Source organism: Macaca fascicularis, chromosome 11 (genome assembly GCF_037993035.2).
Source record: "Macaca fascicularis isolate 582-1 chromosome 11, T2T-MFA8v1.1".
Lineage (NCBI taxonomy): Eukaryota > Metazoa > Chordata > Mammalia > Primates > Cercopithecidae > Macaca > Macaca fascicularis.
The window spans coordinates 135,297,319-135,318,936 of record NC_088385.1 but is presented as its reverse complement, the minus strand read 5'-3'; positions in this window follow the sequence as shown (position 1 = coordinate 135,318,936).

The window sequence follows — 21,618 nt, the reverse complement described above, 5'->3', positions numbered from 1 at the left end:
TTCTCACACACATGCCCTCACCCTCACATTCTCACACTCACACCCTCACACACCCTCACATTCTCACACTCACACACGCCCTCACACACCCTCACATTCTCACACACACGCCCTCACCCTCACATTCTCACACTGGCACACACCCTCACACACCATCACATTCTCACACTCACACATGCCCTCACACACCCTCACATTCTCACACACCCTCACATTCTCACACACCCTCACATTCTCACACACGCCCTCACACACCCTCACATTCTCATACATACACCCTCACACACCCTCACATTCTCACACACGTGCCCTCACACACCCTCACATTCTCCCCCACACACCCTCACACACCCTCACATTCTCACACTCACACACGCTCACGTTCTTACACTCACACATGCCCTCACACACCCTCACATTCTCACACTCATACACGCCCTCACACACCCTCAGAGTCTCACACTTACACACAACACAAACATTCTCACGCACATGCCCTCACATTCTCACACGCCCTCCCACACTCTCACATTCTCACACTCACACATGCCCTCACACACCCTCACATTCTCACACTGGCACACACCCTCACACACCCTCACATTCTCACACTCACACATGCCCTCACACACCCTCACATTCTCACACACCCTCACATTCTCACACACCCTCACATTCTCACATACGCCCTCACACACCCTCACATTCTCATACATACACCCTCACACACCCTCACATTCTCACACACGTGCCCTCACACACCCTCACATTCTCCCCCACACACCCTCACACACCCTCACATTCTCACACTCACACACGCTCACGTTCTTACACTCACACACCCTCACATTCTCACACTCATACACGCCCTCACACACCCTCAGAGTCTCACACTTACACACAACACAAACATTCTCACACACACGCCCTCACATTCTCACACGCCCTCCCACACTCTCACATTCTCACACTCACACATGCCCTCACACACTCTCACATTCTTACACTCACACACGCCCTCACAGACTCTCACATTCTCACACTCACACACGCCCTCATGCACTCTCACATTCTCACACACACGCCCTCACACATTCTCACATTCTCACACATTCTCACATTCTCACACTTACACACAACACACACACACTCAAGGCGTGACAGGGACAGCTGGTTAACCACCAGAGCTTTATGCCACTGTCTATAGTGTGGAGCTCATCTGCGAAGCAGTTGCCCAGCCCCTGGCCACACTTCACAGCCCCTTTGCTACCGGTTGGTGCCACGAATCTATTTCTGGTCAAAGGAATGTGAGCAGTATTGCTAGAGAAAATACAGGTGGCTAGATAAAATTGGGATGTCAGGCAAGCAATGAATACCTTTTGTGTTGTGGAATATACTTATCCTAAGCATTGCATGAACCTACTTATACTAAAAGCCTTATTATTTTTTGGGGTCCTTCCCACAGAGACTTTGGGAGCCTAGGTAAAGATGGCGCAACTACCAGAGGGAGAGCTGGATTCTACAGTCCCCACTTGCTTGCCTAGAAGGAGATCTGCTCAGAACTGCCAGGATGTCAGAACAAGGCTCTGTACGAGATCCTGAGATCCAGGGCTGTTGTTCTGATAATTTGTCCTAATGCCTGTAGCCTTTGCCTGTACTTCAGCTTATTTGGGAGAACAACACCAATCTGATGGCTCTCAACCTCCAATTGTTGTCACTGATTGGGTTCAAGGAAATTATTTTATCTTCAGAAAACATTTTGTTATTTGAAGCAGCTATATAAGTGAGATAAATATATTTGATATATACATACAGATTTTTATATGGATATATAGCAACAAACATACATATAAATATATACATATATATTTCATATAAGCACATATGTGCCTCTAGTCTCTGAAAAGTGAGAGGAAAATAGAAAACCAATAATATTTGATTCCTGTATCATTCAGGATCCTGGTTTGAACAATGCACTGAAAGTGCTTGTGGAAGAGGGCTTAAGGAAGGCACTATTTACAAAGGTGTGGACAGAATTAAGGGAAGCCAGCAGGGGTGGTGAAACACATAAGGCTCAGTAACAGGGGAAGCCTTCCAGTCCCCAGTGGGACCTGTCGATGGGAGGGCCAGGTCACTGGAGCTTGAGTGATGGTAGAAGGGCCACCCAGGAGAAGCCATGTCCGTTGCTGGAGGGACGCAGTCACTTCCAATGTGTGATCCAAAATTGCAGGGGGCAGGTCTGGGAAGCAGAGTTGTAAGTATCCTGATCTTTCTCATCTTCTGCTCTCTGATCTCCTTGGTGCCTCCCGTTGGTCAACCCACTCTGGAGGCTGGAAGACAAGGGGGTTTAATTGATGCAGTACTTGAATATTACATCCCTGAGATGCAGGGTAGGGTGGAAAAAAGCTGAAGGTGGACTTGGAGGAGCACAAGGGGAACACCCAGTCCAGCCTCTCATAGAAGTCTTTGACTTTGAAGGAGACCTGCTCCACCATTGCACTTTCCCTCAATGAAGATATGTTTGGCAGGTGTATTAGACTATTCTCATACTGCTAATAAAATAAAGGCATACCCAAGACTGGGTAAGTTATGAAGGAAAGAGGTTTAATTGACTCACAGTTCCACATGGCTGAGGAGGCCTCACAATCATGGCGGAAGATGAAGGCATTTGAATTTAGAGTGGGCAGAGGTGGATTCCCAGTGAAAATTCCATGTTATTTTTGAATCTCAGGAAGGAATACAAGTTACGGAAGAAAATACTACACACAGCAGGCATGCAGGATACTGATCCACATTTCTGAATTTTCAGGAGCATTTAGAATTTACTTTCTGAAAGTGTTCAGTAGACACGAATCACAAGACAGGTTCTATCTTTTGATTAGAAACTATTTTTTCATACATCAATCTTGTAAAATATTTTCTTCAGAACAAAACAACATAAGCATAAAATGATATATACACAGAGATACGCTCAAATGAGTGCACACACACACACGCACACACACACGCACACACACACGCACACACACACACGCACACACACGCACACACACGCACACACACACGCACACGCACGCACGCACACACGCGCACACACGCACGCACGCACGCGCACACACGCACGCACGCACACGCACACACGCACGCACGCGCACACACGCACGCACGCACGCACACACGCACGCGCGCACACACGCACGTGCGCACGCACGCGCACGCACGCACACACGCACGCACACACGCACGCACACATGCACGCGCGCGCACACGCACACACACGCACGCGCACACACGCACGCACACACACGCACGCACACACACACACACACACACGCACACACACAGAGCAAGTCGAGCAACAATTTATTTTAGAGTACCAGCCACTCTCTAAACCCTGACTAATATGGTTAGGCTTTGTGTTCCTACTCAAACCTTGAATTGTAATCCCCGGGTGTTTAAGGAGCGACCTGGTGGAAAGTGACTGGATTATGGAGGTCACTTTCATATGGATTATGGAGGTGGTTTTCCCCATGCTGTTCTCATGATAATGAGTGAGTTCTCACAAGATCTGTTGGTTTTATAAATGGTAGTTTTTCCTGCACATGCATTCTCTCTCTCACCTGCTGCCATGTAAGGCACGCCTGCCTCTTTTTCACCTTCTGCCATGATTGTAAGTTTCCTGAAGCCTCCCCAGCCATGCAGAACTGTGAGTCAAGCCTCTTTCCTTTATATGTTACTCAATCTCAGTGGTATTCTCTATAGCAGTGTAAGAATGGACTAATACAATGACCCTGGTGTCTAGAGTTATACTTTGTTCAGGGGGTCATTGCTATTTGATTCCTCACTGTCTATCAATCAATATGCTTACCTGTTTCTCTCCTATTTCTATTTCTGAAATGTGTACAATGATTAAGAATTTTTTATAAAGATTTTCCCAAAGCTTCCTGCATGAATGCATCTTTTAGACTGTTAAGAAATCTGTTTCTGATATCTGCCCTTAGATTGAGTTTTTAAAGATCCTTGACATTTATTGACAGACGGTAATTATTCTGAAGGCACTGACTCCTGCCAAGTGCATGACTTGCCACTGAGTCATCTTCTCCGTCCACAACCGCTCCCCTTGCAGTGCCATTTACAGGAAGGAAAATTTCAGTTTACTCCACACTGTTCTCACTCCTGGCCCCGTTTAAGGATGGCTCTCTGCCTATTTTCTTCCTGGATGGATCTTGAGGACGTCAGAATTGAGGAGAGAGGCCCAGGTCATTAGCACTGAGGAATAAATTGCTAGCGAAGCCAAGCCGTGGATTCAGTATGAGGACACACCCTGAGAATTAAGGTGGCTGGAAATTTGGTTCCCTCAAGCACACTAAGCAAAAGGCAATTGCCTAATTTTGTGTCCAAATCAGGATGGACCCCAGAGGGAGATGGGATACTACCAACACATAGACTGTGAGAGTAGACACAAACCGAATTTCCCTGGGTGAACCAGGTGGTATAGACACTTGCCTAAGGAGCATTTCCCTACCTTCACATTTTTTTTGAGACAGGGTCTTGGTATATGTTGCACAGGCTAGAGTGCAAAGGAATGATCACTGCTCACTGCAGCCTTGACCTCACATGCTCCAGTGATCCTCCCACCTTAGTCTCCTGAGTAGCTGGGACTACAGGTGCATGCCATCATGCCCAGCTAATTTATTTTATTTTATTTTATTTTATTTTATTATTTTATTTTACTGTAGAGATGAGGTCTCCTATGTTGCTTAGGCTGGTCTCAAATTACCCACCTCAAGCAATCTTTCTGCCTCCGTCTCCCAAAACGCTGGGATTATCACCACACCTCCTACTTTCATATTTTAGCTCTTACTGTTCACTCACCTTGGAGTACCTCTCCTCTCTTTGTTAGCAAAGTTGATTCAGCTCAACGCCACCTCTTCTCCATAGCCCTCCCACACACAATTGAACTCCCACCAACATTGCTCACAGCTGGGAATGCTTCCCCACCATTGTTTTTCATTTCTGCAGAGGCTTCCCTGGAGGATCCAGCCTCAGCTGGTCGTCCCTCACACGTGATCCCTGCCTTGAAGCCTGATTCCTGGATGGAGGAACACAGCATCTCTATTGCTTCTCTGTTCTCAGAGCCACCACAGCACTTACCAAAAGCAGTAGGCGACGTTTGCATGTGAGGATGCACATTCCCTGTATCGGGAAACAGAAGATGTGTCGAAGATTGAAGAGACTGATTCCCAAAATTTGGAGTAGAGAAATTATATTTATTTATTTATTTATTTATTTTTTATTTTTTTGAGATGGAGTCTTGCTCTGTCACCCAGGCTGGAGTGCAGTGGCGCGATCTCCGGTCACTGCAAGCTCCACCTCCCGGGTTCACACCATTCTCCTGCCTCAGCCTCCTGAGTAGCTGGGACTACAGGCGCCCGCCACCACGCCCGGCTAATTTTTTTGTATTTTTAGTAGAGACAGGGTTTCACCGTGTTGGCCAGGATGGTCTCGATCTCCTGACCTCGTGATCTGCCCGTCTCGGCCTCCCAAAGTGCTGGGATTACAGGCGTGAGCCACCACACCAGGCCGAGAAATTTTTTTAAATTAAAATTAAAATTTTTAATCTTAGGTACTGGTTTTAATTTTTATCTAGTGAATACCTTGTATTAAAGATCCCTATTTAACTAGTAGTCTATTCCACTGCACATTATTTACAATAGCCCATTAATGAGAACAACAGATATCAAAATGATGGGTGTATCCAAAGATGCCCCCAGAGGCATAAATTCTTGCATTATTAAAAACATTACTTAAACATGAACTAATAATGTGACTGAAAACTTTAGGAAAAAAACATTAAAATCATTTATATTAAAAAGTCTCCCAGGATTATTTGCATGATAGAACACATTTAAATAAACATTTTCTTTTAGAATAGTTTTACATTTACAGAAAAGTTGCAAGATAGTAGAGAGTGCCTTCATACCCCTCACTTAGTTTTCGCCATTGTTAATACCCTATGCGAGCGTGGTACATGGATCATAGCTAACAAGCCAACACTTACACATGATATTAACAAACTCCACACTTTATTCAGATTTTATCTGTTTTCCCCTAACCTCCTTTTTCTCTTCTAGGATCTCATCCCACCATATCACACTTACTTGTCATGGCTAGACTCCCTGGATCGGTACCTAGAGGTGACTTGAGGTGTATTCAATTTATAGAGCACTCTGTGGAAAATTAAACAGCTCACCAAAACTGCATCTTTCAGCCCATTAACATGGTTTACATCTATTTATTCAGGTCTTTTAATATCTCTCAGCAATATGTTCTAGCTTTTGGGGTAAAGATCTTTTCGTGAAATTTATCCCTACATATCATAAACTTTTAGATCCTATAGTAAATGGTATTTTTTAATCCTTTTAAATTTTTATTGCTGGTAAATAGAAAAATACTTGTTTTTTGTAGAATGCCTTTAATCTAGCACTTTATCGTGGTAGATTTTTTTGTAGGTTTGCTTGTTTTAAATTTTATTTTAAGTTTTGGGATACATGTGCAGAATGTGCAGGTTTGTTACATAGGTAAACGTGTATCATATCCTGGTAGTTTTGCTTGTTTTTGCCATTCTGATGTGTGTATAGTAGCGTCTCATGGTTTTAATTTGCATTTCCCTAATAGCTAATGATGTTGAGCATCTTTTCACTTGCTTATTTACCAGTGATATGTCTTCTCTGGTGAACTGTCTGTTGAATCTTTTGCTCCCTGTTTCCATTTGCTCATCTACAATAGGAATTGTTCATCTCCTATTTGACGTTTTGTCAGACTAGTTGATGAAAATGTATACATTATTATTAATTTACATTTTTAATGATAGGTTAGGTTGAACCACTTTTTTCTGTATGCCTATTGGTCAAGTGTAGTTCTTAAGGGAAGAGTTTACCATTTGAGTCTTTGGTCTTTGTACGTATAGTAGTGGAGATGGGATTATTAACTGGTGGCATGTTACTTAATTTTGAGTCATGTTTGCATCCAGAACCAAAGTGTTTAAGATGCACGGAACCCCAGCTCTGTGGAAAGTATTTTAATAATTTTCTTATGCCCCAACCATATCGCAAATATTAGAATATTTGCCTTTTTCTTATTGACTCAAAGGTGCTCTTCATATATTAGAAATATTATCCCTTTGTCTCTTCATTTGAGAAGGTTTTCCTTGGGGAGACTCAGGACTGCACTCTGCTGAGAAAGTCTGGTAATTATTGTGCTTCTTAATGAACTGAGGTGTTTTTCTAGTTGGGCCCATGGCCTGAATCAGATCAGAGACGTTACCTTGCAAAGCTCTCTCATTAGCAGATTGCTTTGTAGATGCATTTTTCCCGATAACAGTAAAATAACTTCATTCAAATGGCAAAAAAAAAAAAAAAAAGGAAATACAAACGAATCTAACTCTTCCCAGTTCTTTGTGTCATAAAAGAAAAATAAAAGAACCAAATGAAGAAAAAAAAAATCCTGGATTTATGCTACAACTTCCACGTATTTCTTTTTTTATATCAGAGAGGGAAATGTGAAGACAGAAATGGGAATATATATCAAGAATGAAACACCAAATGTCTATGGTATTGAACCAATCTAAAGTTTTCTGCATAATACTATCAAAAATTGGAAGTGGAAAGCAAAAACAAGAAAATTTCGTCTCCTCTCCTAGCCAGCCCAGCACCATCATCTGCTCTGTGTCTGCTGCCTGCTTCACCCTGCCCCTGCAGAAAAATCCAAGTCCTGGAACTTTGGCCTCAATAGCAGAGTGGCTATAGGAAGAAGTGTTGGAAGATCCAGAGGTCAGAGTGGGTAGCCCAGTACGGTGGGTGAGCCTGTTATACCTGGTAGTGAGACCTGGTGCCAGGATACCTGTCTGGGCCAAGTCCTGGTTCTGCTACCCAACAACTGTGTGGGGAAGGTCATGGTCAGGATGTAGACTGCACACACCTGGAGCCAGAGGCTGTTCTATATTCTTTACTCCTATTCATCCACATAATCCTTGCAACAATCCATGTGGCAGATTTTTATTTGTATTATATAAACGGGAAACTGAGGCACAGAAGGTCAAATAACCTGCCTAAAATTACAGAGCTAGTTGGCAAAAGAGCTACAAGTCAAACTCTGGCAGTCTGTTTCCAGAGTCTATGGATCATAGGAGACATTCGATAGATATTCACCCAATAGATACTCACCCACCAAAATATATGAACTGTCTGTCTCTGGCCATCTGTGTGACATTGAGCAGACTATATAAATAGACTTCTGAATGCCAGTCAGCAAAATTTTTCAAATATTTTTACAGTGCCAAGCAAGTGCTGCTTGGCTGGGATTATTAGGAATTGCCTTGCATTTAGAAAGCATGACATATGCCACCATTATATTCATAGCGATGGCAGAGAGTGATTAATTGTACCAGCTCCCAGACATGAGATTCAAAATAATTTTTAACTGGTATGGCATAGGCTTTCGCAAACCAGAATATCTGGAACCTAACCTATGGGCTACCTGCAGTAAACAACGGGTATAATATCTCACACATCTGCTCAGTATCAGTCCTGACAGTTCTGGAATCGGAAAGGCTTTGGTTTACGTTTGGGCTTTGCCATGCATAGGCTGTAGACTTTGGGCATACCAAGTGACTTCTCTCAACCTCGGTTTTCCCATCTGTGAAACTGATGACTGTCTAGCAGTTGGTTTGTAGAGATGCTGTAGGGAATAAATAGCCATGTTGAGCTTTTAGCATGATATCTGGCGTATATCAAGGTCAATAACAATTCATTAATACTACGTGACCAATCAAGATATAGAGGTCAAATATAGCAGACACTTATCAATGTTGAAATCAAGACTAGAACATGGAACTCTGCCTCCCGGCGTGGTGTTGCCATGGCAGAGTGCCATCCTAGGGTGCAACTCAGATTCTAAGACATGGCCTGGGAATGGTTACTTTGCAACACCCAGGGGCTCACACATCTCATTGAACGCAGGACTAGAACTTGGGTTTCTGCTTCCAGGGCTGTTTTTACAGTGGTAGAGTATCACCAGGGTGTGATTCAGACTCTAAGACATGTGTGGCCTGGGTCTATCTAATTGACAACATCCATCTAGTCACATATTACATTAGCTAAGTAATTAGTCTGTGTTTTGTTGATACTCGTGATAGACATAATTGATTTGAGCCAGAATGTCCCAGGTTCACCTAGGTTGGCAACATAGTACACAGGTGATAAAGAATAAACCCTGGAGTCAGATTGCTCTAATACTGCCTGGGCCACTACACAGCTGAGGGACTTTGAACAACTTAGCTCCTCTCCACCTCAGTTTCTACCTGCATAACACAGGGAACTTGATAAAACTTAAACCTCATCCTATAAAGTGAGGGACTAAACAAGCTATGCATGCCAAAGCTTAGCCTGGTGGGCACTTGTTCCAGCCTGGATCAATCAAGACAGCAGACACTATTCAACCTCCAAACAGAGAGAATTTAATACAGGAGATTGATTATGCGGGTGACTTAAAGACTGAGAAGCCAAACAGATATTATGAAGCAACCAATAGATAAGTGTGATGGTTAATATTGAGTGTCAACTTGATTAGATTGAAGGATGCAAAGTATTGTTTCTGGGTGTGTCTATGAGGGTGCTGCCAAAGGAAATTAACATTTGAGTCAGTGGACTGGGAGAGGCAGACCCACCTTCGATCTGAGGGGCACAATCTAATCGGCTTCGAGTGTAACTAGAATAAAAGCAGAAAGAAGAACATGGAAGGACTAGACTTGCTGAGTCTTCTGGCCTCCATCTTTCTCCCATGTTGGATGCTTGCTGCCCTCGAACATCATACGCCAAGTTCTTTAGCTTTTGGACTATTGGACTTACAACTGTGGTTTGCCAGGGGTTCTCAGGCCTTTGGGTGCAGACTGAAGGCTGCACTGTCGACTTGCCTACTTTTGAGGGTTTGCGACTCAGACTAGCTTCTTTGCTCCTCAGTTTTCAGACGACTTATTGTGGGACTTCACCTTTTGATCATGTGAGTCAATTCTCCTGAATAAACTCCCTTTCATATATACTTCTACCCCATTAGTCCTGTCCCTCTAGAGAACCCGGACTCATACAGTAAGCAGCTACAGGAAGCTGCTGTCCTCCAGGGCAGGAAGAGGAGCTATTTATAGTGGCCAGGATCCAGGACACTTGATGGAAGCTGGAACCACAGTGGGCTGCCCAGTGGAAACTGAGACCACAGAGGGAGAAACGCCTGGTGTAGCTGGAGTCCTGGCGGAGACGTGGCCACGCTGGCAGCGCTACCTGAGGCAGACAGAGAGGAGGGGGAGAAGCACACTGAATTCTCCCTTCCTCCCACCCTCCAACCACCCACCATGGGATGATTCCAGCCAGAAGCCAGCATTGCCCTTCCCACCATAGGAATATCAGCTATTAATGTACATGGTGGACACAGACTCTCATCTGCAGGTGATCATTTCAGAATCAACTGTTTAGACCTTGGCACTCTCCTAGACCTTGGTACGTGGCTTTACTAAAGCTCTCATGATATTTTGTCTTCCTTTGTGTGACCATGATTTTTCGAATATGTTGTGATCTGTGATGGTTAATATTAAGTGTCAACTTGATTGGATTGGAGGATTCCAAGTACTGTTCTTGGGTGTGTCTGTGAGAGTGTTGCCAGAGGAGATTCACATATGAGTCAGTGGACTGGGAAAGGCAGACGCACCCTCAATGTGGGTGGGCACCATCCATTCAGCTGCTGGCACAGCTAGAACAAAGCAGGCGGAAGAAGGTGGAATGAGCAGACTTGCTGAGTCTTCCAGCCTCCATCTTTCTCTCATGCTGGATGCTTTCCACCCTCGAGCATCAGACTCCAAGTTCTTCAGCTTTTGGACTCTTGGACCTACAACACTCGTTTGCCAGGGGCTCTCGGGCCTTTGGCCACAGACTGAAGGCTGCACTGTCGGCTTCCCTACTTTTGAGGTTTTGGGACTCAGACTGGCTTCCTTGCTCCTCAGCTTGCAGACGGCCTATAGTGGGACTTGACCTTGTGATCGTGTGGGTCAATTCTCCTCGATAAACTCCTTTTCAAGTATACATATATTGCATTAGCTCTGTTCCTCTGGAGAACCCTGACTCATGCATGACCTCAATCACCCTTTCAGCGTCCAGTGCTGCTGTAGGGAAGTCAGGTGCCTGTGACCCCTGATCCTTGGTGTGCAACTTGTGTTTTCTTTCTGGAAGCTTCTAGAATATTATTCTTACCTCTACTGTTCTAAAATGTCATGATAATGTGCCAGAGTGTGCATATTTTTAAAATCTTTTTAAAATTCATAATTTCAGATCCTTGATGAAACCTTTTAATTTGGAAATAATTGTCATTCATATTTCCAATTTTTCTTTATTTATGCAATCATTTTCTCTCCTTGGTTTCCGCATTCTCTCTTTTTGGAACTCTCCTCATTTGAATATTAAAATTCCTAGACTAAATCCTCTAAGTCTATAATCACCTCTTTTCTTTCATCCTTATACTTGGTTTTTTTTTCGTTTGTTCTTCTTTTTTTATTTGCTTTTCTTTTTAATCTACTCTCCGGGAGATTTTATCAACATAACATTTCCCTACTTTTTACAAATTTTATATTGCAACTCTTCTCTTTTAATTTCCAAAACCCTTTCTTGTTCTTTGAATGTTAAAATAGTCTGTGTATTATAATGTTTTGACATATTAAAAAACCTTTCTTGGTGGAAAGATACTGCCTCTTTAGGGGCTAGCCAATTTTTAGATAGCAAAGGGCCCAGCCCTGGGCATGCTTTTGATATGCAAAGTAACCAGTCCAGAGCCAGCCCTCCTCTATCCGGCCCATACACCTCCAAAGGCAATATTGTTCTGTCTTAATTATTCTAGGGCCAGATATCAGGCAGCCAGGGAGTTTCCCTACAGCTCAGAGCCCTCCACAATTATTCCAGCTGGCCACTTCTCACCTGCTCACCTGTCCTGCCTTGCCTTTCCCTCCAATGCCCCAAGAAAAGCCTTGTGCATATCTTCCCAGCACTCCTGCCTCCCGTCTTCTGACTACCTGGTATCTTTCCCACGTGGTTCTGTGTGGCCTTCTGGGCCTCCTGCCTCTAGGAGCTGTGAGTGCAGTCACCTTCATACTCCTGAGCCTCCCCTCTGTCTCATCTCCTGGATGCACCTGACTGGCCTCTTAGAACAGGACACAAAGCAGTTCATTTTCACAAAAAGAACACCATCTTTCCAATTTCACAGACTTGAATAAAAATATTAATGAGTTTTTCTTAAAGATTTCTTATGCCTGCATGGTTTCTTTTCTTTCAGATGCCTTTCTTGTGTGTGTGTGTGTGTGTGTGTGTGTTGAGACGGAGTCTTGCTCTGTCGCCCGGGCTGGAGTGCAGTGGCCGGATCTCAGTTCACTGCAAGCTCTGCCTCCCGGGTTCATGCCATTCTCCTGCCTCAGCCTCCCGAGTAGCTGGGACTACAGGCGCCCGCCACCCCCTCTGGCTAATTTTTTTTTTTTTTTGTATTTTTAGTAGAGACAGTGTTTCACCGTGTTAGCCAGGATGGTCTCGATCTCCTGACCTCATGATCCTCCTGCCTCGGCCTCCCAAAGTGCTGGGATTATAGGCGTGAGCCACCACGCCCGGCCCCTTTCTTGTGTTTTTTTTCCCTCAAATCTCTGTCTTTCCTGTTAACTCTTTGCTGTCATTCATACTGAAGGAGGATGCACTGAAAGCTGACCAGAAGTTCTGGAGGCATGGGTGCTGCTTGACCTCTGTGAGGCTTCATGAAGTGTGATCTGTCTGGCTTGTCACAGGCTACACACCTATCCATGTGTGTTCATTTCTCCAGGCTTAACAGTCTTCTCAGAGAGGCATCCTTGACTCCCTAGCCTGCAGCAGGCTGCTGTGCAGGAAGACTGCCGGCCCCGGAGAGCTCTGGGAGTCAGGGGCCTGCGAGACATTCACCATTCTGTCAGTAGACTTGAGCACAAACTCTATTTCCTCTACCTTGACTGGGCCTAGGATCTGAGTCTAGGATCCCTCTGGATTTTCCTTCCCATAGCGCAAGCTCCAGTCCTCTATGGGGCAGCAAGAAGGGATATTGTCTGGTAACACATCCAAGAGGGAGAAATTTTGGAAGGGTCTAAGCTTTTAGAGAACGCCCCCATTTCCTGCTCCACTCATTGCTTCACTCTCGGAGGCATGCTACATGTCTTCAGTGTCGATTCCTGCAACGACTTGATGGTGGAATGGGGTTGCCTGTTGGAGCTCCCAGGCCAGGCTTGGTTTCAGCTTTCCCTGGCTTGCTAAGTCAGCTATCACTCGGCCATCCAGTTTCCAATTCCCCAATATCACTGCCTGCATCTCCCTTTTCTCGTTTGCTTGGTCCTTTTGTTCCTGCTCCGCCCACCCCTTTGCAATTCTTTTACAGCTGTCATTTCTGGGGATTTCAGAAAGGAGTTAAGGTAAGCTTGTGCGCTCCATTGTCTGTGTTTAACCAAACATACTGGATCGTATGGAGGGATGATCATGTTAACTTCTGTGTACTTCTGAGCATTCAGGCACCCACCCCCAAAGCTGCCAATTCCATAGAAAGGTTGTGCTGAATAAGCAGCCGGTCACAAGGCAGCACTGTGAAAATGAATGAGCATCCTCTCTGGAACTAGACAGCCAGGTATAAAGCCTTAGACCACTTTTTCTTGGCTGTTTGGCCTTGGATACATTTCTTTACCTTCTCTATGCCTACATTTCTCATGCATGAAGAAGGAATTAATAACGATTAAATAACATACCCATAGGTGTACTTCTGAGCATTACAATGGTAAATGCTTCAAACAGGGCTAAGCGCTGATGCTTAAGCATTACTCTTGTTTTCCTGCAGGTGACAGGAAGGGTTGTGACCTGAAGTTTAAAAGCATTCCCTCAAACCTTTATGAGCAGCTCCAAATAAGTTGCAGACACCTAGGAAGACCAAACCCGGCTGATATTTTCCTAATTGCTCCTTCTTCTTTTCTCATCCATTTATTCTCATCCCTCCAGTGACATAAGTTAGGGGAGCGGCGTCTGCCTTTATTTTTATGGCCTTGTTTTCTTGGTTGGTGTCACACTATTAAATCAAATTCACATCCTGGCCTTTAGAAATTCAGCCTAACTGTGACTTTAATATCTTTGCAGATGGATGAGGGCAAGAGCCGTCAAGAATGTGGCTTAAAGTGAAATCCCCTTTCCAGCATCCCACAAGACAGATGGAGAGGCATCCATTGCCTCTCAAAAAGGCCATTAGCATTTCCTTTATTTGAGAAATACGTCAGATGCTTTCTTACCCATGCTGGGCATTTCATGTTTGACTTCTTTTTATGTCTTGCTCCATTGACAGAAACCAGACCTTGGGAGTGACCACGGAAGACATGCTTTTGGTGCAGAAAGATCACGGCTCCTGGATTGGGTTAGATGGTTCATTTGATGTTTAACAGGCCTTCTGATGTTTCTCCTCAGTACGTGTGCACTGGAATGGTGCGATTGAAGTTTCCTTCTCTCTTTTTTTTTTTTTTTTTTTCTGAAATCCAATTCATCTGATTAGATTTAAAGTTAAAAGAAAGTGTTTTGATGACTTTTTCTGAATATCTGTCTCATTTCTAGGACCCTCTCTCTACCTCTATTTCATCTACTAATCCATTCTTTGTTCCTCTCTTTTTATCTTCCTCTCTTTCTCTCACTCCCTCTCTCTTTCTTCATTTTATTCTTTCTTTCTTCCATTCATTCACTCCTCATCACAGCACACTCAACTGTGTGTCTTTGGTTTCGTCTCCTCCACTTTCTGGGAGTCAATTTCTGAGTCTGTCCTCCACTCTGGCAAACTGCAATCCACAAGGCACGAGGGTCCTCATCTCCAGCAGCTCAGAGTGCAGACAAATATAAGCCCAGCAAATCGCCCACTGTGTGAAAAGCCTGGGGTCCCAGCTGTGTCAACAGGAGGTGATGGAGATGATGATGCTGGTAGCAGAGGTGGGAGGTGGTAACACCAAGAAGAGGAAAGCCACTGTATTCAGGAGAGGCAGAGGAACTTTCACTTGGGAAATGACATTTGCATTGGGTCATATTGAATGAAAAGAAGTTTAACACACGGAGAAAGGAGAAAGGGGAATGAGTGGCGAAAGGAAATGTTATGCTGAAAATAGTGAGGTCGTCCATGTGGATGAAGCCCTGGGAAAAGGGATGAGGGGGAAAGACAGGAGGTGATGCTGGGGAATTGCATCAGGAGGATAGACCTGGGTTTGTCAAATCAATGACGTCAGAGACTCCCCTGGTATTATTGTAACCATCCAATGGGTTCACCTTGCCAGCTGCCTAGACAGAACCGATTTATCAAGACAAGGGAATTGCAATGGAGAAAGACTGATTCACGGAGAGCCGGCTGTGAGAGAGACCGGGGTTCTATTATTACTCAAATCAGTGTCCCCAAGCATTCGGGGATCAAACTTTTTAGAGATAATTTGGTGGGTAGAGGCTTGGGAAGTGGGGAGTGCTGATTGGTCAGGTTGGAGATGGAATCATGGGGGTCAAAGTGAGGTTTCCTTGCTGTCTTCTGCTCGTGGGTGGTGTCGCAGAGCTGGTGGAGCCAGCTTACCGGCCTGGGTGGTGTCAGCTGATGGATGGAGCGCAGGGTCTGCAAAATCTCTCAAGCACTAATCTTAGGTTTTACAACAGAGATGTTATCTCCAGGAGCAATTTGGGGAGGTGCAGACTCTTGGAGCCAGAGGCTCCTACAGACCCCTAAACTGTAATTTCTCATCTTATAGCTGATCTGTTAATCCTGCAAAGGCAGGCTGGTCCCCAGGCAAAAAGGGGACCTTTTCAGGAAAGGGCTATTATCTATTTTGCATCAGAATCAAACCATGAACTGAATTCCTTCCCAAAGTTAGTTCAGCCTATGCCCAGGAATGAACAAGGACAGCTTAAAGGTTAGAAGCAAGATGGAGTCGGTTAGGTCTGACTTCTTTCCTGTTAGAATTTCCTCAGTTATAATATTGCAAAGGCGGTTTCATCATGAAAATGTCTTAATAGTAGAGAGTGGTGAGGATTGCGGCCAACCATAACTCGCCTATGCTGGGTGGAGATGAACATCGGGTTGGCAAAACAAAACATGTCCACTGGGTCACAAATTTATAGCTCCTTTGAACTTTATCCCATAAACTGAGAGGAGTCAGAGAAAAGCAGTAAATAAGGCATTACATACTCACGCTTATTTTTTGCTTATTTTATGTGTGGGGCCAATGCTTTGGCCCTACAAAAAAACATTTGATCTTGAGGTGGTATAAAAAATCACTCAGCATCTCCATTTGGCCTGATCTCCTAGGGGTGGTGGCCAGAGAAAGATTCCTACTGCTCCCAGCATTCTTCATTCCATCCTGGGACATAATCTTCATTGTAGGAAAATTTCCCAAATATCTGCCACTTCCAGACCTGTGGTGATCAAAATACTGTCCCTCACAGATGTCCATGTCCTGGTGTGAATGTGTTACCTTAGGTGGCAAAAGAGATTTTATAGGTGTCATTAAATTAAGGATCTTAAACTGAAGAGTATCCTAGACTTTCCAGGTGGAGCCAACATAATCGCTAGGCTTCTTGTCAGAGGGAAGCAGGAGGGTTAGCGTTAGAGAAGAGATACGATAGTGGCAACAGAAGTCACAACGATGAGAGAACAAGAAACAAGGAATACCAGTTGGTCTCTAGAAGCTGGAAAAGGCAAGAAAACAGAATTTATTTCATAACATCTGCAGATGGAGTGCAGCCCTGCAGCACCTTGGTTTTAGGCTTCTGACCTCCAGAACTATAAGATAATAAATCTGTATTTCTCTAAGCTGCTGAGTCTGTGTTGATTTGTTACAGCAGCAATGGGAAACTAAGACGATGTCCTTCACTGGGTGATCTGTGTGGCCCAGGATGAGACCTTGGGTGGATTCTAATGGCATATCCTTTCAAAGAAAAAGAATTCTGTTTGCAACATAACAGACCACTGTTCACCCAGGGGTTGAACAACTTTAGGGGTTGGCTGCCTTAAAGGTATTTTTTTAAATGTTACTTTTTGAAGAGGACCCTGACATCGACATAAATTCTGAATGGTACCCAGTGCTCTCGCCCTGGCCCATGACTTAGGGAAAGGATCAGGAGAGTGACTGTCCAATCGGGAGCCAATTCAGTTCTATCTGCTGTGCTGTATGGTCATGCACCAGAGGGTCCTTAGATCTCAGAGGCTTTGGAGACAGAGCAAAGGAAGATGAAGCCCACACAGGCTGAGGGCTGCAGGAGGGAAGGAAGATGGGGTTAGGGAAACAAAAGGCACCAGGGGTTTCTGTTTCCATTGCCTCATGTCAGCTTTCCCAACATGTATGTTAGAGCTCCCCACATTCCTGAGGAGCTTTGATTAAGTTTTGGGGATGCCACTCTGCTTTCCATGAAGAAGAACCAGCTTTTGTGCCAGTTGCTACAGGGAGGGCCTGTGTTTCATGTGTCCTGGTGCAGAGCATGTGCCCCGAAGTGGAATCCTAACATTGTCACTGCTACGGGATGATTGTGGGTAAGTGAGTTGGTATTCTGAGCCTTAGTTCCCTGTCTCTAAATAGGACTAATCTTAGTACCTTATCTCAGGGTCTCTGTGGAGGGTACCTGGAAGCGTGGGTAGTCTAGCACTCAGCACAAAGATCCCAGAGGATAAGGGATGCTGAATGAGGGTCTGAGAAGGTGGGATTGAGAGCCTGAAGATGTGGGTTAAGTCCCGCCTCCACCACTCACCAGGCAGCTGTGCAACCTGGGGCTTCTTCAGCTCTCTCCTCTGTGAAATCGGGCCAATAATAAGGACACTTGCTGGGACTGTGTATTACATTATTTAAAAGATGCAAGCCACTTAGAAGAAAAGGTGACTAGCAGTTGATGATGCTCCATCTTTTTTTTTTTTTTTTTTTTAATATCAGCATTATTATTCTGTAAGCACTTGGTCAGGGCAGGGGCTACAGCACGGATAGACTTCCACCAGCAGGACCTGATTCCTTTTAATGCTTTGCAAAATAACATTCCCAATACCTGCAAAGAACTGAATTCAGCCAACAACCTGGATGGGCTTGGAGGAAGACTGTCCCCAAGAGCCTCCAGAAAGGAGCATGACGCAGCTAATTTTGACCTTTGTGAGGAGAAAAAGAAGGGGACCTAACTGAGTCATGGTCCACCCAGGCTTCTGACCTAATAACTGTGAGATAAACACATGGGTGCTACTTTAAGCTGGTATATTTTTAATAATTTTATATTGTAATGGATACACTACGGAAAGGAAACCAAAGAAAACAAGCAGAAGAACTGAAAGAGATGCTGTTGCCAAGGCTCTTATAGAACATATGCAGGTTCTTATAGAACATATGTAGGTATTTGATGATGGAGTTGATGGCAACGATAATGGCTGTAGCAAAGTTCATGGTGGGGAAGAGGGTTGTTGGAGGTGATGGTGGTGGTATTGGTGGTGATGTTGGAGACACGTAGTTATGGTAGAAATGGTGGCGATGATGGAGATAGTACAAATTATTTTGGAGGTGATGGAAGTGATGACGGTGAAGGTAATAAAGATGATGATGGTGGAGGTGATGGCAGAAGTGATGGAGGTAATAATCATGGAGATAATGGAGGTAATGATGATGGAGGTAGCCATGGAGTTTTAATGGGTAATGGTAGAGGGGATGGAGGTGATGTTGGAGTTGGCAGCGGTGGTGGAGGTGATGATGGTGGAGGTGATGGCAGAAGTGATGGAGGTGATAATCATGGAGATAATGGAGGTAATGATGATGGAGGTAGCCATGGAGTTTTAATGAGTAATGGTAGAGGGGATGGAGGTGATGTTGGAGTTGGCAGAGGTGGTGGAGGTGATGGTGGAGGTGATAGAGGTGATGACGGTGGAGGTAGCAGTGGAGTTATTATTGGCGATGGTAGAAGTGATGGAAGTGATGTTGGAGTTGATGGAGGTGATGTTGGAGTTGATGGAGGTGATGGAGGTGATGATGGTGGAGGTGATGGAGTTGATGGTGATGGAGGTATCAGTGGTATTGGTGGTGATGGTAGAGGTGGTAGAGGTGATGTTAGAGATCGTGGAAGTGATGAAAGTGATGATGATGGAGATGATGGAGGTAATGGAGGCAATGATGATGAAGGTAGCAGTGGAGCTGGTGATAAGTGTTGGAAGTGATTGTGGTGGAGGTGATGGCAATGATGATGGTGGTAGCAGTGGTATTGTTAGTGATGGTAAAGGTAATGGAGGTGATACTGGAGATGGCAGAAGTGGTGGAGGTGATGATGATGGAGATTATGGAGGTGATGAGGTTGGAGATAGCAATACTCTTGTTAGTGATTGTAGAGGTGATGGAAGTGGTGGTGGAGGTGATGGAGGTGATGATAATGGAGGTAGCAGTGGTATTGTTGGTGGTGATAGAGGTGATGGAGATGATGGAATTGGTGAAGGTGATGGAGATGATGATGGAGGTAGCAGTAGCAATGTTATTAGTGATGGTAGAGGTGATGGAATTGGTGGAGATGATGGAGATGATGATGGTGGAGGTAGCAGTAGAGTTGGTGATGGTAGAGGTGGTGGTTGTAGGGCTATTAATAGTGATGGTAATGGTGGTGGTGGTGAGGTGTCACTAAAGGTGGAGGAGGGGACCTGAACAACTGGGGCATCTGTGAGAAATGTGCACTTCAAAGGAGGATGAGTTTGGGGGATGTGAGGTTGGTGCTTCTCAAGAGAGCATTTGATATAATGCTTTGTCTGATCTGTTTCTACAAACAGCTGAAACATCAATTCACTGCAGGAAAACAGATTCTCTTATTTGAGCAGCTTTGAGTAGCATAGATTCATGTAGAGCAAAGTAACAAACCACACACACACGTAATACCAACTCAGATGGTTAAATAACAAAACGTGCTCTTTTCCAGCCATTTGTTTCACTGTCATTTCATCTTATGCCAGTGTGCTATCAAAATATTAGGCAAGAGCACCCAGTTCATATGGTAACAATGAACAGCCCAAATGACAGCAAAAGCAGAAAGGTCCATGCCTCTCAGTGCACTGACTCTGGAAAAAATCAACCTTCTCTTTAATCAGGGGCATTGAAGGACCCCTGGCAGGGCTGATGAGCCTGGGCTGGGCTGTGCACCTTGGGCTAAGCACCTGGGATGAGGGTCCTGGATTGACGTGCACAGGTGCAGAGTGCTTTCTACTAGCAGAACTTCGCCTGCTGGAGCTTACAGCAAAACTGTGGTACCTCCTGTTAGTTAAATACAAATGAAGAGGGTTCAACAGCACACCAGGAGTGCTAATGGAGAAGGATTCCTACGAGCAAAACAAAACAGCAGGGTTGAATTATGAGTGAGACACAAGTACGGGTTGTTGTCAAATGAAGTGCAGATGCTGCCTGTGGCAGCCGGCTTCTTCCCTTGTTACCTACACGAGGGTGTCACCAACAACACAGACTACACAGCAATGAGAACCGAATCCCAACAAACATGTCGTTTGCAGGGGAATGTGGTCTCCAGCTTCTCTGACCTGTGTGCCACATTGTTTTTTGTATACGTGGGAGTGAAAAGCCAGAGGGTTAGTTAACCTGTCCATAAGTCTCCTCTCTAAAGTCCAACATGCAAATACCCTAAAAACTGGGAGAGCCAGTAGTCACAGGAAGAGCTGGGAGAAACCATTTGATTCTATTCAGTGGGGGTGGCTGGCTGTACTAGCAAATAAATCCACCGGAAACTTCTCATACCTTTTCCTAACAGTGGCAAACATGATCTTATCACCTCCTGCCTGAGGCTACTCCAAAGTTTTCCTTTGTCAATTGGGCAGAGACCCACAAGCCTTCAGGAGGCTGTAGGGTCTGCCTGCCCTGAGATTCTCCTCCCTGTACTTCAACATATGTGCGTGTGTGTGTGTGTGCGTGTGTGTGTGAGGGTATATATATATATATATATACATGGACATGGTTATATGGTTATATATGTGTGTATGTGTATATACATGTGTATATATAGTTATATATACAGCATACACATATATAACAGAACTATATAGTTACATATGTGTATATATGTGTGTATATAACTATATATTATTGTATTAGTCCATTTTCACACTGCCGATAAAGACATACCTGAGACTGGGAAGAAAAAGAGGTTTAATTGGACATACAGTTCCACATGGCTAGGAAGGCCTCAGAATTATGGTGGGAAGTGAAAGGCACTTCTTACGTGGTGGCAGCAAGAGAAAAATGAGGAAGAAGCAAAAGCAGAAACCCCTGATAAACCCAACAGATCTCGTGAGACTTTTTTTTTTTTTTTTTGAGACGGAGTCTCGCTCTGTCGCCCAGGCTGGAGTGCAGTGGCGCGATCTCGGCTCACTGCAAGCTCCGCCTCCCGGGTTCACGCCATTCTCCTGCCTCAGCCTCCCGAGTAGCTGGGACTACAGGCGCCCACAACCGCGCCCGGCTAATTTTTTGTATTTTTAGTAGAGACGGGGTTTCACCGTGGTCTCGATCTCCTG